The following is a 17,987-nucleotide window of genomic DNA, read 5'->3' as shown; positions in this document are numbered from 1 at the left end:
CATCGTCCGGCGTCGGCGCCCGCCGGTGCCGCCTCCTCGTCGGATTCGCCCCGTCCCTCGCCGGAGTTCGCCTCGTCCCAGATCCGGTCCGGGTGGATGAGATTCACCAGGACACCGAACCAAATGTGCCGCCCCTGGACCGCTTCATCCCGCTGCACCACCCTATCCCGTTTTCTGCTCAAGTCCCTGAGATTTTTGCATTATGTTGCCCGGTTCATCGCATCATAACTACTTGTGCGTAGCTCCGTTTTGTGCGTGTAATATGTCAAAACGTTCATTGGGAGATGCTCTTAATTTTGTTCCATTGTTCCATGCTTGTTTGAGTTCATCTTGATGCCCTAATCATCGTTGCAAGAGTGCTATATGATGTTAACTACTGTCTGTTTACAGAACTTGATGATTTGTCTTTTTCATTGCATTTTATGTGTGCATCCTATGAGCATGAGCTCTACATGTGTTTTTAACTACATCATGCCATCTATACAGGGGTTTTGTCTTGTATTTTTGTGATTTATGTGGTGAGTAGCACAAGCATGCAAAGTGGCCTCCATGATGTTGCTGATTCCTGTGACTTGGTGATGACATGTAAACCTGCTGTCACCATGAGTTCTATACATAATCTGGAGATGTTCACTAAGGATGTTTTGTTCTACATGTTAAGATGTATCCATCCATGTCCTTGGTTACATTTATAGACTGCTGTAGCTTGTTCCAAAATTGCTCCCAAATTCCTAAATAATGTTGTTGTCAGCCTGTTAACATGAAGTTCAGTTTTGAGATGTGTTTTGCTAGTGATCCATGCACCCTACGACCATGCTCTTTCCATGCGTAGCTTCATATTTATGCCATCTTACTGCTGGTTGACTTCATATGCCATGTAATGCTCTGTAGTGAGTTATACAACCTCACCAATATGCCTACTTATCATTGTTCCTGCCATGTGCTGTTATTTTCACTGCCATATCATTTGCCATGTTTTCATGGATACTACCATGTTTTATGTTGATCTTTGGATTTAGTTCAGTAAGGGACTTTTTTTCTATGCAATTGGTAGATTTATGCTGTGCCTTTTTTTTGCTAAGATCTGTTCATGTAGCATGTGGTTTGATAGCTCTAAACTTAGTAACCTGATGTTATTTCTGCCATGTTCAGTGATTTCTGCCTAGACTGTGAAAGTTTTATTATTTGCAATTTTGCCATGTCCTTTTGAGCATGTTGTGGTGGTTTATGGAGTTAGCTTAGTGTTCATGTTTTGTCATGCTTTAACTGTTCATCACGTCCATGCCTTTTGTTTTCATGTTGACGTGCCGTAGCATATTGTTTTGATGCTTGCAAGATGCCTAGTTGCTGTTTTGGACAGATTGTGCCTATATCTTGTTTGGAGTGTATGCGTTGCACCGTTGCTCCGTTTTGAACATGCTGTATATGAAACTTGCTTAGTTTTGCATGTAGTTTCATGTTACCTTGTTGCATCCTTGTTTTGAGAGTGTTTGCTTGATGTTTGAATGCATTTTGCATCAATGCCATGTTTAACTTGTTTTGCTCATATCTTCTAGGCCATAGCTCCGAACTAAATGAACTTTATATGTAACTTGAATAGAATTTCATGTAGATCATCTTGGTGCATCTTAACTTGCTATTTAACAACTTGAACAATAAGGTTTATTCAGATCTGGACCAATTTCGAAATTTGCGTATGAGGACTTACCGGAATTGTCATATGTTGTTTCTGGCCTCATTTAAACTTGCTTTGATGTGTTGTTCTTGTATGCATCATCTTTTGCCATGAGTAGCTTCATGTAGCCTTGTAATGCATCATACTTGGTTGAGCATCATGTCTTGTTTATGTGTTGAGTGTTTACCGTGTTGTTTGCTTCTTTCCGGTTGTGCTCCTTCTCGTTAGTTCCTGTTTCGTTGCGATCGTGAGGATTCGTTCGTCTTCGTGGCTTCATCTTCTTCATGGACTCGTTCTTCTTCCTAGTGGGATTTCAGGCGAGATGACCGTCACCTTGGATCTCACTACTATCATTGCTATGCTAGTTGCTTCGTTCTATCGCTATGCTGCGCTACCTGTCACTTGCTATTCAAGCCTCCCAAATTGCCATGTCAGCCCCTAACCTTTTCACCCTTCCTAGCAAACCGTTGTTTTGCTATGTTACCGCTTTTGCTCAGCCCCTCTTATAGCGTTGCTAGTTGCAGGTGAAGATGAAGTTGTTCCATGTTGGAACATGGATATCATGAACTTTGTTGGGATATCATAATATTCTCTTATTTAATTAATGCATCTATATACTTGGCAAAGGGTGGAAGGCTCAGCCTTATGCCTGGTGTTTTGTTCCACTCTTGTCGCCCTAGTTTCCGTCATACCCGTATTATGTTCCCGGATTTTGCGTCCCTAACGTGGTTGGGTGTTATGGGAACCCCTTGACAGTTCGCCTTGAATAAAACTCCTCCAGCAAGGTGTCGTGGGCGCCGGCGTACGCGCCTTGGAAGTCGCCGCGCCACCCATGGGCGGCACGACGCCGCCATTGGAGGGCCCTGCGCCGCACGCGGGGGGGCCGTCTCCGTCTTTGGATTTGGCGGCGTGCGGCCCTTTGTCTCGCGCACGAACGATGCTGCTCGCCTGGCTTTGACTGCCAGAGCGATGTGGGTGTTCGCGGGCCGCGCCTCGGCTTCCGTCCGAGACCGCCCCACCACTCGCCCGCACTGGTACGGGTCGTTCGGCTCCCGATAAACCGATCGCCATGATCATCTTCTTGGGAGGCATGGCGATGAAGAACTGCTAAACTAACTGCTAGACCGGATTTTCACAACTCCGCCCCCTAGCTGGCGCGCCAAAGATGTCGGTGAAAATGACACCTATGGAATCACTGGGATCCCTTCTATGGTTGGAGGGCGCGGGGTTGTGCAAAGAGCTGGTATGGTAGCCAGCACAAAAATCGTTTACCCAGGTTCAGGCCACAAGGATGCGTAATTCCCTAGTCCTACTTTGGTGTATATTTGAGTGTTCCTGAGCTCTCGAACTAGGTGCAGTGCCTGCGTAGTCCCAAAGATCCGAATCCTTCTCCGGTACGCCTCGGGCCTCCTTTTATAGTCAAAAGGGGTCGCCACAATGGCACACAGGAGGTGGAAAGGTATACAGTGTATAAGCTTATCCTCTGTTACCCTCGGACAAACGCATTTAATGCGCTGCCGACGTGCCCTTCTTGCTTTATCGGGGACGGCAAGGAAGCTCGTCCCAGCTGTCGCCGCCTCGCCTGGCTCCGACGCACGTCCGAGCTGATGAGGCGTTGTAGTACCACGTTGGCTGGCTGCTGGGCTGGCGCGGTGGCAGAGTCTTCATGAAGATCTGCATGCCACCACATAGGTGCTTGCTGAGTTGGCCTGGAGGCCGCGCGTCTAAACACAGGTGCCTGCATAGCTGGTTGGGCTGACAGCTGTATGGGAACGGTGGTGGAGTCTTGGCAGACGTGGGTCTGGCTGTGGCCCTGCAGGTGTCCTCGGCAAGGGTCCTGTCGGGGCCCCGGAAAGGGTCTTGCCGTGGCATCGCGGTCGTCCCCGGCAAGGATCTTGCCGGGGGTCTCGTTGATTTCCTCGGCAAGGATCTTGCCGAGGATCGTCGTCTTCTGGTCCTCATCTGATCTTGTGTGCTTAAGATCTTCACAAAGATCTGCATGCCACCATCGAGGTGCCTCCCGAGCCTTGGTTCCAATGTGGTTGATGGTGTTGGAACCTTTGGGCTCAAGGGTGGCGCGCTCTGCTGGCGTTGGGCAAGTTGCCCCGGCAAGGCTCTTGCGGGGGCTGCGGAGCCCCCCCCCCCCGGCAAGGGGCTTGCCGGGGGATTCCACCTTGCCCTCTTGCTCTTCGTGTCTCTGGTCTTGGCGTTGCTTTGCCCGTCTTGTGCCTTTGGCTTCCCTCCTCTGCCCTACTTAGTGTAGCCGTGGGTGCGGCTCTGACTGCCCGTGCACAAGTAAAGGGGTAAAAAATGGTCCCCCACTTTTGTACACCGACAATGATACCCGTCCAGAGGCATGTCATGCAGACAGGCGAGGAGGTGGTTGAATAGCACGGAAAGGCTTGTCGGGCTACACCCAAGATGTGACACTAAGTGGTGCATTTAATGCACCTTGTCCTGTCTGCAGAGTTATGTATGATAGCATTGTGGCGATCTAATCACTGGATAATGACTGTTTGGCCATTGTGGTAGCCCCTTGACCTATAAAAGGAGGGACGTAGCAACCTTAGAAAGGATTCGGACCCTTGTACACTCATACGCATGTAGCTGCTCTCGTACCAAGGCGACCTTGTCGGGCTTGAGCACTGCGTCTCCACCACGGTCCTTTCATCAATCCACCAAAGCAGGAGTAGGGTTTTGTCGGGGGAACCGGCACCTATGGGATCACAAGAATCCCTACTACGGTTGCGGAGGCGCAGGGTTGCAAGAAGAGCAGGATTAGTAGCCAGCACGAGGAGCGTTTACCCAGGTTCGGGCCGCGAGGATGCCTAAAACCCTAGTCCTGCTTTGGTGGGTGTATTTCAGAGAGTTCTTGAGCTCTCGAACAAGCTGTGGTGAGTGCGTGGTTCGAAAGAGCCGAATCCTTCTCCAGTATGCCATGGGCCTCCTTTTATAGTCGAAATGGGCTGCCACAGTGGCACACAGGAGGTGGAAAGGCGCACAGTGGCCTGAGCTTATCGCTCGTATTAGAGGACAAGACACATTTAATGCGTAGCTTAGGTGTCCCCCTGCTTTATCGGGGACGGGGGCAAGGCCCGTCCCGCCCGTTGCTGCTCCTCCATGCGTCGACACACGCCTTGGCCAGCGATGCGCGTGGCGCCATGTAGGCAGGCAGGAAGCTGAGGTGGCGCGGTGGTGGAGCCCTCACGAAGATCTGCATGCCGCCTCGCAGGCGCTCGATGAGTTGGCGTGGGGGCTGCATGTTGCCACGCAGGTGCCCGCCTAGCTGGTTGGGCTGGCAACTGCATGTGAACAGCGGTGGAAGCTTGGTTGGCGTGGGCCTGGCGGTGGCCCTGCTGGCGTCTTTGCTGAGGGCCTTGCTGGGTGGCCCGGCAAGGGTCTTGCCGTGTGGCCCGGCATGGGTCTTGCTGTGGCGCGCTGTCGTCCCCGGCAAGGGCCTTGCCGGGGGTCTGGTGGCCTTCCTCGGCAAGGATCTTGCCGAGGATCGTCGTCTTCTAATCCTCATCTGATCTTGAATATGTCTTCTCAAAGATCTGCATGCCACCATAGAGCTGCCTTCCCGAGCCCTGGCCCCACGTGGATGATGGCGTTGGGGACCATGGGCTCAAGGGTGGCTCGCTCTGTTGGTGTGGGGTGAGCTGCCCCGGCAAGGGTCTTGCCGGGGGAGCCTGCTTGGCGTTGCTCTGATTATCTTGGGCTTCGATCTTACCTTGGCTCACATCCCCTGTTCTGCTTGGTGTGACCGTGGGCGCGGCTCCGACTACCCGTGCACAGGTAAAGGGGTACAAAAGCGTGCTCCTCTTTTTGTACACCGACAGGAGCCCCCGGGCCTGGGCCACACATAAGCGCGACACGTTGTTGGGCCAGGCCCAAAATGGTGCGCGGGCAGGCGGGGCGGTTTTTACCGCGGTAAAACTCTTCGCGCGCTTCGCTTCCCACGACCCGCGCGCGCGGCGCGGCATGGAGGGGGGTGCGTGACGTGGGCGACATGCGTGGGGCAGTGATGGGCGAGAAATGGTTGGCCGGAGCAGGCTGGCCCCGGCATGCGCAACGGTGGCGGTGGCATATTGATGAGTGCCCATATGGGAGCTTAGTTTAGTTTTATATAGGGTTGGTCAGACTTAAAATAAAACCGTACTAGTACACGTAAACATCGATAATACTACATTCACGGGGACATTTCAACGGACCTCACGGACTGAGGAACATCGCCTAATTTAACTGGCCCCCCTGATTCTAAGTGGTGGGGCCCGTCCTACTTAACTAAATCACATCCATTGATATTTAATTAGTCCGTAAAACCCCCGTTGTCGGTGTCAAAACCGGCGGACCTCGGGTAGGGGGTCTCGAACTGTGCGTCTAAGGCGGATGGCAACAGGAGGCGGGGGACACAATGTTTACCCAGGTTCGCGCCCTCTCGATGGAGGTAATACCCTACTTCCTGCTTGATTGATCTTGATGATATGAGTATTACAAGAGTTGATCTACCACGAGATCGTAGAAGCTAAACCCTAGAAACTAGCCTATGATTATGATTATTGTTTTCCTACGGACTAAACCCTCCGGTTTATATAGACACCGGAGGGGGCTAGGGTTACACAGAGTCGGTTACAAGGGAGGAGATCTACATATCCGAATTGCCAAGCTTGCCTTCCACGCAAAGGAGAGTCCCACCCGAACACGGGATGAAGTCTTCAATCTTGTATCTTCATAGTCCAACAGTCCGGCCAAAGTACATAGTCCGGCAGTCCGAGGACCCCCTTGTCCAAGACTCCCTCAGTAGCCCCTGAACCAGGCTTCAATGACGATGAGTCTGGCGCGCAGATCGTCTTCGGCATTGCAAGGCGGGTTCCTTTTTCGAATACCCCATAGAGGATTTTGAACACAAGGATCGTGTCCGGCTCTGCAAAACAAATTCCACATACCACCATAGAGAGTATAATATTCCACAAATCTAATCTGCCAACAACTTTTCATAACGTGACATCCTGCCGTGCTCCGGTCCTTACGAACTGTTTTTTCCAGCCTGCCACTGCACGTGTTGCGAGGCGGTTTTCTTGGCACGTCTTGTCGAAGCAGAGATCGTGTCCCCTTATCACGGGATTCTCATCAATACGTGTGCGGGTAACCAAATCGCGCCTGCTGGTATGACTCCTCGATTTTAGGCAAGTCCCGAACGGCCACGCGGAGGACGCTTGATATTCACCCTCTTTATAATGGGGCCAAGGCCTACCCTTTTCTTCTCGCGCTCGATCCTTCCCTCCCACCTCGAATTCCAACACCCAAGGCTCAGGCTAAGCGCTTCGGACCTTCAATCATGTCCGGATCCAAACTTCAAGGCCGGTGGATGGCAGAGGAGGACATCAAGAAGCTAAGAGAAGCCAGGTATCTGACCGCCGAAATCTCACACAGGCTGCCTGCTCAAGGGCGGGTCATCCCCACTCCCGAACCCAATGAGAGTGTCGTATTTGTTTCCCACTTCCTCCGAGGGCTAGGCTTTAGTCTTGATCCCTTTGTTAGAGGGCTTATGTTCTATTACGGGCTTGATTTCCATGATCTGGCTCCGGATTCCATCCTTCACATCTCGTCGTTCATCGGCGTGTGTGAGGCCTTCCTCCGCATCACCCCACACTTCGGCTTATGGCTCAAGACCTTCAATGTGAAGCCGAAGATGATCGATGGGCAACACGCAGAATGTGGAGGTGCCATAATAAGGGTTCCTTCCCGGAGATGTCCAACTTATGCCAGCGGGAGTGGTTTTACATCACAGCTCCCCGAAGTACTAAGTGGGTAGCTGCCCCCGCCTTCCGTTCGGGCCCCCCGCCACAACTAGCATCATGGGTCAACAAGGGTCTGGACTGGGGGCCAGTTAATGACGTGCCGACATTGCAGAGTCGCATCCGAGATCTCCTCAAGAGAGATGTCAGCCTTGTCAAGGTAATGCAAGTCATGCTAGTTCGTCGAGTCCTGCCATGCCAACGTCGACCCCTCCGTATGTGGGAGTTCAACCCGGAAGGACCGCGAACTATTCAGCAATTCTTCGGATCATGAATAAAGTGTCCGGACACCACCGAGGATGCGGGTCTGAACTGCAATCGTCCAGATACCCACGTAAGTAATTCTGCGGCCGAACATGCCTTCTTTTTATTTGTCACAACATCACTCTGAAAAAATCGCTCTTTGACCAGGACTGGATAAAAAAGGTGAAGATGATCAGGTGTTCAGCCCCCCTTCCCGAAGGCTCACCGGATCATGTACTAGCCAGGATGCTTGAGCACGCACCGTATCAAGTTCCATCAGAGGAAGATAAAGGGAGGAATAAAGAAGCCGAAAGCGGGCCTCACGCATTACTCATCCAAACCGGGGGAATTAGTGTCTCCACGAAGGAGGATAATCGGGGAGAAGAATCCAAAATTCCCTCTCCCCAAGGAAGAAAAAGGACCGCCTCTGAAGACTTGGAAACAAGGGTTTCCAAACGGTGGAAGAAACCTTCGCCAGGGGGCCCTGCCTCGGAGGGCACCCTTACTGCACAGTGCCCGCAAGGGGATCAGCCCTCCACGGAGCTGTAAGTGAACAAGAGTACTTTTGGTAAATATATCCTGCTTCATCTCCGAGGACAATAACCGAGACGTATGTCTTGCAGTTCGGATCGTAGCCCTTCTCGACAGAGTTCATCTTCGGGGGGTCTTCTTCCGGAGATGATGGAGAGCGAAACGCCTCCCCCTGTCCCCCCGCCTCATGAGGCGGACGACCCTGAGGTGTCGTCACAGAGGATTTCTCCCGATCCGCCAAGGCCAGAAGGTAACCCTTCGGCCACCCGAAGTCCGGAGTATTCGGCTCCTAAGGAGACCAATAGAAAGAGTCCGTGACTGTCCGGTGCACGACCGGACGCACTGATGGGTCTTCTGGAGCAAGCGGCTATCTCAGAGGCGCATCGTACGTTTATGGGAGCGGTGGTTGAGAGGATTTCATCCGCCAAAAATGGGTTGCATGAAGCTTTTATGAGCCTGCTAAAAGGCTTTGAGGTACGCAACGTAATATATATATTTTTTGATGGTACCGCACACGCTATGTGTGCCCTATACAGATAGTAGCCCCTGAGACTTTGGTTGCTGTCCAAAGGCGGCAAACAGAGGATCATAGTCCCAAGTAATGATCATGATGCTTTCATGTGCAGGCGGCTGAGGGTCCGGTGGCTGGCCGGACTGGTGAGTTTGCCGAACTGAGGCGGCAACTTGATGCAGCAGATGCCGACATCGTGCTTGTAAACAAGCGGCTTGACGAGGCACAGGGTATGGATTCTCCAGTTGTCAACAGATATTAAGAGGAGCATGATGCTAGTATCTATAATATGTTGTGACTGCAGATGGAGCTCCCGCCGTGGAGACCCTTCGGGCGGAGCTTGCCCGAGCCAAGGAACAAGCCAGGAGAAGTGATGCGGCCGTCCTAAAGGCGGTCGAAGAGTTAAGAGCCGAACAGGCTGCTCATCGCTAGAGCAAAGATAAAATAGCCAAGGTGGCTGTTCAGCTGAAGGATGCCGCCGACCGGTATGAGCTTCTTGAAAAGGAAAGCCAAGCGAAAGCGGCGGACCTGAAGAAAGCCATGGTAGCAGCCAAGGAAACCCACTCTAAAATCAGAGCGGCGAAGGAGGAGCTTCATCAAGCCGGAGATATCACGGCTGGGAAGCCCTTTTTGTTGCGGACGAATTTCGGAGATCCGAAGTATGCCCCTCTGGATCAATTATGGAGTGCTGCAGACGCGTACTTGGATTTGGCAACGAGTGCTGCTGATGCGACTGAGTTTTTCAAAGATCAGAAAGATCACGATGTGGAAAAGTTGTTCTGGTCGCAGTTCAGTGCTCCGACGCGTCCGCTGCTGTTAAATGAGCAAATGGCCGAGTGGGCTAAGCTCCATAGGTTGTCCGGGCTTGCCACGAGGTCTGTTGTGGAACATCTTTGGACGGAAGGACCAAGGACGAATAGTTATTTTGGTTTAGTGCAACGATTCCTTGGTGCTGTGTAACACCCACGATGCGGCTATATCTCCCACGTGTCGAGGCATGACTTAGAGGCATAACCGCATTGTGGTATTGTCGCAAGAAGGGTTATCTTCACACAATCCCATGTAATGAACAAGAATGGGATAACGAGAGTTGGCTTACAATCGCCACTTCACACAATATATAAATTAATTCATACATCATCCAAAATCGACACATAGACCGACTACGGTCAGATCCAAATGAAAATAAGATAACCCCAAATGCTAGATCCCCGATCGTCCCAACTGGGCTCCACTACTGATCATCAGGAAAAGAAACATAGTAACGACCACGTTCCTTATCGAACTCCCACTTGAGCTCGGTTGCGTCATCTGCACTTGTATCGTCGGCACCTGCAACTGTTTTGGTAGAATCAGTGAGTCACGAGGACTCAGCAATCTCACACCCGCGAGATCCAGACAATTTAAGCTTATAGGAAAGGATGGTGTAATGAGGTGGAGCTGCAGCAAGCACTAAGCATATATGGTGGCTAACATACGCAAATGAGAGCGAGAAGAGAAGCAACGCAATGGTCGCGAAGCTCGAAATGATCAAGAAGTGATCCTAAAACTACTTACGTTCATGCATAACTCAAACCGTGTTCACTTCCCGGACTCCGCCGAAAAGAGACCATCATGGCTACACACACGGTTGATGTATTTTAGTTAAGTCAAGTGACAAGTTCTCTACAACCGGACATTAACAAATTCCCATCTGCCTCATAACCGCGGTCACGGCTTTCAAAAGATAATACCCTGCAGGGGTGTCCCAACTTAGCCCATTATAAGCTCTCACGGTCAACGAAGGATAAACCTTCTCCCGGGAAGAACCGATCAGTCTCGGAATCCTGGTTTACAAGACATTTCGACAATGGTGAAACAAGACCAGCAAAGCCGCCCGAATGTGCCGACAAATCACGATAGGAGCTGCACATATCTCGTTCACAGGGCACACCGGATAAGCGAAGCGTACAGGTACCAACGTAACCCAAGTTGCCAAGGGACGGTCCCGCACGGTGCTCTAATTTGGACCAGCACTCAGAGGAACACTGGCCCGGGGATTTAAATAAAGATGACCCTCGGGCTCGCGAAAACCCAAGGGAAAAAGGCTTAGGTGGCAAATGGTAAAACCAAGGTTGGGCCTTGCTGGAGGAGTTTATTCAAGGCGAACTGTCAAGGGGGTCCCATAAATCACCCAACCGCGTAAGGAACGCAAACTCAAGGAACATAATACCGGTATGACGGAAACTAGGGCGGCAAGAGTGGAACAAAACACTAGGCATAAGGCCGAGCCTTCCACCCTTTACCAAATATATAAATGCATTAATTCAATAAGAGATATTGTGATATTCCAAAAATATCCATGTTCCAACATGGAACCAAGTTCAACTTCACCTGCAACTAGCAACGCTATAAGAAGGGCTGAGCAAAAGCGGTAACTTAGCCAAACAACGGTTTGCTAGGAGAAGATGGTTAGAGGCTTGGCATGGCAATATGGGAGGCATGATATAGCAAGTGGTAGGTAGCGCAGCATAGCGATAGATTGAACAACTAGCAAAGCAATGATAGAAGTGATTTCAAGGGTATGGTCATCTTGCCTGCAAGGTTCTCAGAGTTTTCGAAAGCTTGATCCTCGTAAGCGTACTCAACAGGTTCCTCGTTCACGAACTCGTCTCCTGGCTCTATCCACAGCAAGAACACAAGCAATGGAACCACAATCAATCACGGGAAATGCACAAGCAACATGATGCAAAACATGCATGATATGCGAGATGTGGTATGCGATGCATATGCGTGCTCCGGAAGAAAAAGAATGAACAAGGCAGTAACTTGGCAAACCAAATATGCCACTGGAAAGATGAGATTATTTCGGTGGAAATCGATATAAAGATCACCGGAAAAGATTATTTCGGTTTGCAAATGGCAAGCAAAACAGGAATGACACGATTCTGCGATTAACAGCATGATAACACTTAGAATACAACAAGTAACTATGATACAACACCCCAACATAGCAACAAAGCATAGGAAAGTAATCTACAGGAGATGCTTGACAAAGATGAACACTGAGCTACGGCTAGATCACAATATAACAGGCTCAAACAAGCATGGCAAAAGTGCAAAAGATATCAGTTTCACAGACTTCGAGAAATTACTGGACATGGCTGAAACAGCATCAGGTAGCAATGTTCAGAGCAAGAACAACACATGTTACATGAACCTAACATAGAAAAACAAGGCATGGCATGAATCTAATAAATGCATAGAACAAAAGTCCCTTACTGACCATCAGCCAAAAAGGACCAGAAGATATAATGGCACCCATGTAAACATAGCAAGTTTCGTTAACAGGTTTCAGACTTAGCAGAAAACAGAGCATGGCAGAAATAATGATATGAAGGCATCTTGGTGAGCTTGATGCACTCACCACAAAGCAATGCATGACAAAACAAGCATACCTACAGCAATATGACATGTTTATTAAACTAACCATGGCAAGAGAAAGTCCATAGCATGAAAGGATCAACTATAACAACCTTGGCAAAATTGAATATCATGTTGACATTCTGCCAGAAATATTTTATAGCAAAAGTAGAGCAATATTGAGACATGCTAGGTCACTCCATAATTGCAAAAAGGGACATGGATGGATAGAGCACAACTATATCTATAAAACATCTTTACTGACCATACTCAAAATACGCATGGATCTCACTGTAGCAACATGGATACATGGCAATAAAATAACAGCTGTAACAGACAGTGAAAATCCAGTCCCTGAAAACAGAAACATCACGAAGCCTAGTTTGCATGCTTGTGCTAGTCACCACATGGATCACAAAAAATACACGGCATACCCCCCTGTAAAGATGGCATCGCATAGATCAAAACACCTGTAGAGCTCATGCCCATAAGATGCACACATCAAATCCAACAAAAATATCAAAACATCAAGTTCTGATAAGGAACAGCAGTGAACATCATATAGCATTCTTGCATCAGAGATTTGGGCTTCAAAACGAACTCAAACGAGCATGGCACAATGGAACAAAGTGAAGAGCATCTCGAGACGAACATTTCGATATATTAGACGAACGAAACAGAGCTATGGTCACGGAGTTATCATGCAATGAACAGAGCCACATATTGCAAATATTACGGCACTTGGAGAAAATCGGAGGGAGGGAAAAAGTCAACCTCTGGACAGATCTGGATCGGGCCGGCTCGGGCGCGCGTTCCTCGCCGGAAAACGGGGCCGCGGCGGCCGGAGATGGAGAGGGGGAGGCTCCGGAGCACGGAGACGGGGCGCGGTCGCCGGAGTGGCGTGGGGACGGGCGCGGCGGCGCGCGAGGCGCGCCGGTGACGGACGCGGGCGGACGGGCGGAGACGGGCGGCGGCGCGGTTGGCCGGCAGGCGGGGATGCGCTCGGGCGGCGCTCGCCGGCGGGAGGGCGAGGGCGGCGCGCGGGCGCGCTGGAGGAGAAGGCGCGCGCGGGGGCGGCGGCGGCCGGATGCGGGCCTCGCGGGCCGGCGGCGTACGGGCGGCGGGGTGCCACGTGTCGGCCCCTGACTGGCTGCGGGCTGCGGCGACTGGTTCGTCCGGCGCCGGGTGGACGTGTCCGGCGCGCGGAGGGAGCGTGGCTAGGGTTTGGACCCGGATTTCGGAGAGGGAGGTGTTTATATAGGCATAGGGAGCTAGGAGAGTCCAAATGAGGCACGGTTTTCGCCCACACGATCGTGATCGAACGACCGAGAGCATGGAGGTGACTTAGATGGGTTATTGGGCTGTTTGGAGGGGGGGTTTGCTGCAACACACAAAAGTCCTTTGAGGTTACCCGGTTAACCGTTGGAGCATCAAACGACCTCCAAATGGAACGAAAATTGACAGGTGGTCTACCGGTGGTATACCAAGGCCACTTGACAAACCTCGGTCCATTCCGAGAACGTTTAACACCCGCTAACAAAAAGAGACAAGAGGGGTGCGCCGGTGCACGTGGGAGTGTCGGATTGCAAAACGGACAACGGGGAAAATGCTCAGACGCATGAGACGAACACATATGCAAAATGAGATGCGCATGATGACATGATATGAGATGCACGACATGAACAAAAATGCAAAACGAAAACGAAACCCAACCACGGAGGGAATATCATAACACATAGCCGAAAATGGCAAGAGTTGGAGTTACAAATTCGGAAAGTTACATCCGGGGTGTTAGAACACTCCACCATTACGAGAGGATCTCGTCCCGAGATCTAGGACTGAAAGAACTCTGGATATTCGGAACGGAGGTGGTCCTCGCGTTCCCAGGTGGCGTCTCGGTCGGAATGGTGCGACCACTTCACTTTTAGGAATTTGATTGACTTGTTGCGAGTCTTGCGCTCAGTTTCTTCAAGAATAGCAACGGGGTGCTCATGATAAGACATATCTTCTTGGAGATCAATCTCTTCGAAGTTGATGGTGCGCTCCGGAGTCTTGAAGCACTTGCGAAGCTGTGACACGTGGAACACATCGTGCACGTTCGCGAAGTTGGAAGGAAACTCAAGTTGATAGGCGAGGTCGCCTCTTTTGCCAATGATCTTGAAAGGACCCACGTATCTAGGGGCAAGCTTCCCTTTGATACCGAAGCGACGAGTGCCTTTCATTGGAGAGACGCGGAGGTAGACATGGTCTCCGATCTCAAAAGCTACATCATGGTTCTTGCTATCATAGTAACTCTTCTGGCGCGATTGCGCGGCTTTGAGATTTTCACGGATGACTTTACACATTTCTTCAGCCTCTGTGATTAAGTCATTGCCAAGAAGTTGGCGTTCACCAGTCTCTCACCAATTAAGAGGAGTACGACACTTTCTGCCATAGAGAATCTCGAATGGGGCCTTGCCCGAACTCGCTTGGAAGCTGTTGTTGTAGGAGAACTCGGCATATGCAAGACAATCTTCCCATTTCATGCCAAAGGAAATGACACAAGCCCTGAGCATATCTTCAAGGATTTGATTGACTCGCTCGACTTGGCCACTAGTTTGAGGATGGAAAGCTGTGCTGAAGCGAATGTTGGTGCCCATGGCCTTCTGAAAGGAGTCCCAGAACTTAGAAGTAAAGATGCTTCCACGATCTGAAGAAATCAATTGTGGAATGCCGTGCAAGGATACAATCCTGGAGGTGTATAGCTCTGCCAACTGAGCTGCTGTGATTGATTCTTTGATTGGAAGGAAATGAGCCACTTTAGTAAGCTTGTCAATGACAACGAAGATAGCATCATTTCCGCGCTTGGACTTGGGAAATCCTGTCACGAAGTCCATTTCGATATGATCAAACTTCCATTCTGGGATAGCAAGAGGTTGGAGGAGACCAGCTGGTCGTTGGTGTTCTGCTTTCACCCTTCGACAGACATCACATTCATTCACGAATTGAGCATTTCTCGCTTCATTCGAGTCCACCAGTACGACTGCTTGAGGTCATGGTACATCTTCGTACTTCGAGGATGAATGGAAAGAAGAGAATTGTGTGCCTCGTTCATAATGACTTTCCTTAGATCACCTTTAGGAACCACAATCCGGTCCTCGAAGAATAAAGTGTCTCTGTCATCAATGCGATAGCACTTGTATTTGGAAAGACCCTTGTCGATACCACGTTTCACCTTCTTCACCATGGTATCCAGGAGTTGTGCCTCACGAATTTGATCTTCCAAAGTAGGAGAGACTATGAGGTTGGCAAGAAAGCCTTGAGGAAGAACTTGGAGATTCAGCTTGTGGAAAGCTTCACAAAGATCCGGTTGGAAAGGCTTGAGAATTAAGCTGTTGCAATAAGCCTTCCTGCTCAAAGCATCTGCAATGATATTGGCTTTTCCTGGAGTATATTCAATACTCGGATTGTACTCTTGAATCATTTCGACCCATCGAGTTTGCCTGAGGTTGAGGTTTGGCTGAGTGAAGATGTACTTGAGACTCTTGTGATCGGTGAATATGTCCACTTTTCTTCCCAACAAGAGATGTCTCCATGTTATTAATGCATGGACAACTGCCGCCAACTCAAGATCGTGAGTGGGGTAGTTCTTTTCGTTGGGCTTCAACTGACGAGAGGTATATGCCACAACTTTCTTCTCTTGCATTAACACAGCACCGAGACCTTGAAGAGAAGCATCATAGAAAACTTCGAATGGCTTGGATTCGTCAGGAGGAGTTAAGACAGGAGCTATGACGAGTTTCTCTTTGAGAGTGTTGAAAGCAACGTCACACTCAGGCGTCCAGACATACTTCACATGCTTCTGGAGGAGGTTGGAAAGAGGCTTTGCAATCTTAGAGAAATTCTCAACGAATCTTCGGCAATAGCTTGCAAGACCAAGGAAACTGCGGAGCTGCTTGACATTCTGAGGAGGTTCCCAATTCACAATTGCGGACACCTTCTCGAGATTAACAGCGAAGCCCTTGGCAGAGATGATATGAACAAGGTAAAGAACTTCATCAAGCCAAAACTCACATTTGGAAAACTTCGCATAGAATTGATACTCTGAGCTTGTCGAGCACCAATCGCAAATGTTTGGCATGATCCTTCTTATTCTTGGAGAAGACCAAGATATCATCGAGATACACCAGGACGAATTCATTGGTATAGGGGTTGAAGATGAAATTCATCATTAGAGAGAATGTTGGAGGAGCATTGACAAGGCCGAAAGACATGACAGTATATTCATAAGAACCAAAGCTTGTTTTGAATGCTGTCTTGGGAATATCTTCTTCACGAATGTGAATCTGATGATAACCCATACGAAGGTCAAGCTTGGAGAATACTTTAGCACCCTTGAGTTGCTCGAATAGCTCATTGATGTTGGGAAGTGGATACTTGTTCATTATTGTCTTCTTGTTCAATGGACGGTAGTCGACACAAAGTCGGTCTGTGCCATCCTTCTTCTGGACAAAAAGAACACCACAACCCCATGGAGATGAACTCGGTCTGATCAAACCCAGACGCTCTTGTTCATCGAGCTGTTTCTTCAATTCCTTCAGCTCCTTGGTTCCAAGCTTGTAAGGACGCTTGCAAACTGGTTCAGTGCCAGTCTCAAGATCGATAACGAACTCAACTGGCCAGTGAGGAGGCATACCCGGAAGCTCTTCTGGAAAGACATCTTGATACTCACAAACGACTGGAATTTGAGAAATAGCGTCCAACTCGCCCTTCTCATTGAGAGAAAACAACCGAATGGTTTCATCACGAGCGGCATAGATGATAACATCCTCAGAAGAGTGTGTCAATTGAATTTCCCTGGCAGCACAATCAAGTTGAGCCTTGTGCTTAGAAAGCCAGTCCATCCCGAGAATTAGATCAATATCAGAGTCAACAAGGACAATTGGAGAAGATAGAAATTTATAATCGCCCATCTTGATAGAAACATCAGGAACTATTGAGTTGGCTCTCATTGACTTCCCCGGAGAAACAACACCCAATGGTTTATCCAGGTAAGACCAAGTAAAATCATTCTTTGCAAAGAACGATCTTGACATGAAACAATGCGATGCACCAGTGTCAAAAAGAACTTTTGCAGGAAAGTCATTAACAGGAAGATTACCCATTATCACATCAGTAGATTCCTCCGCTTGAGCTGCATTCATCATGTTCACCTTTGCAGACTTGGGATTATGCTTGACCACTGCATTGCTGGAAGATCTCACAGGAGGAGGAGGCGGAAGGCGCCTTTGGTTGAAGCACTTGTTAGCATAGTGACCTTTCTGCTGACACTTGTTGCAAGTCACCTCTGAGAGTGGACGATGATAAGGAGCATTCGACTTTGGAGCTTGATTCTAAGACTTGTTCTGATAGCCAGGGTTGGATGAGTGGGAAGATCCATGGCCACCTTTGTTCTTCTGCTGGAAAGGCTGACGAAACAGAGGAGGAGGAGGCAACCAGAACTTCTGTTGCTTAGCAGCCACTAGTGAGGAAGAAGAAGACTAAACTGCGTCCCTGACTCTCTTCTTAGAAGCCTCACACTTGAGCTGAGCAGCCTCTTGCTTCAGTGCCATATTGTAGAAATCATCATACTTGGTCGGCTCAAAAAGCACGAGAGATAATTGCAGATCTTCTCTAAGGCCACCTCTGAATTGATAGATCATGCTCTTTTCGTCAGGAACGTCTTGCTTAGCGAAGCGAGCGAGTTTCTGAAACTGAGTATTGTATTGATACACGGACATGCTGCCTTGCTTGAGATTGCGGAACTCCTCACGCTTGCTCTCAACAACACTTTGTGGAATGTGGTGAG

This window comes from Aegilops tauschii, chromosome 4, assembly GCF_002575655.3.
Source record: "Aegilops tauschii subsp. strangulata cultivar AL8/78 chromosome 4, Aet v6.0, whole genome shotgun sequence".
Taxonomy (NCBI): Eukaryota; Viridiplantae; Streptophyta; class Magnoliopsida; order Poales; family Poaceae; genus Aegilops; species Aegilops tauschii.
The sequence above is the reverse complement of the archived record's forward strand: the minus strand, read 5'-3'. Positions refer to the sequence as shown.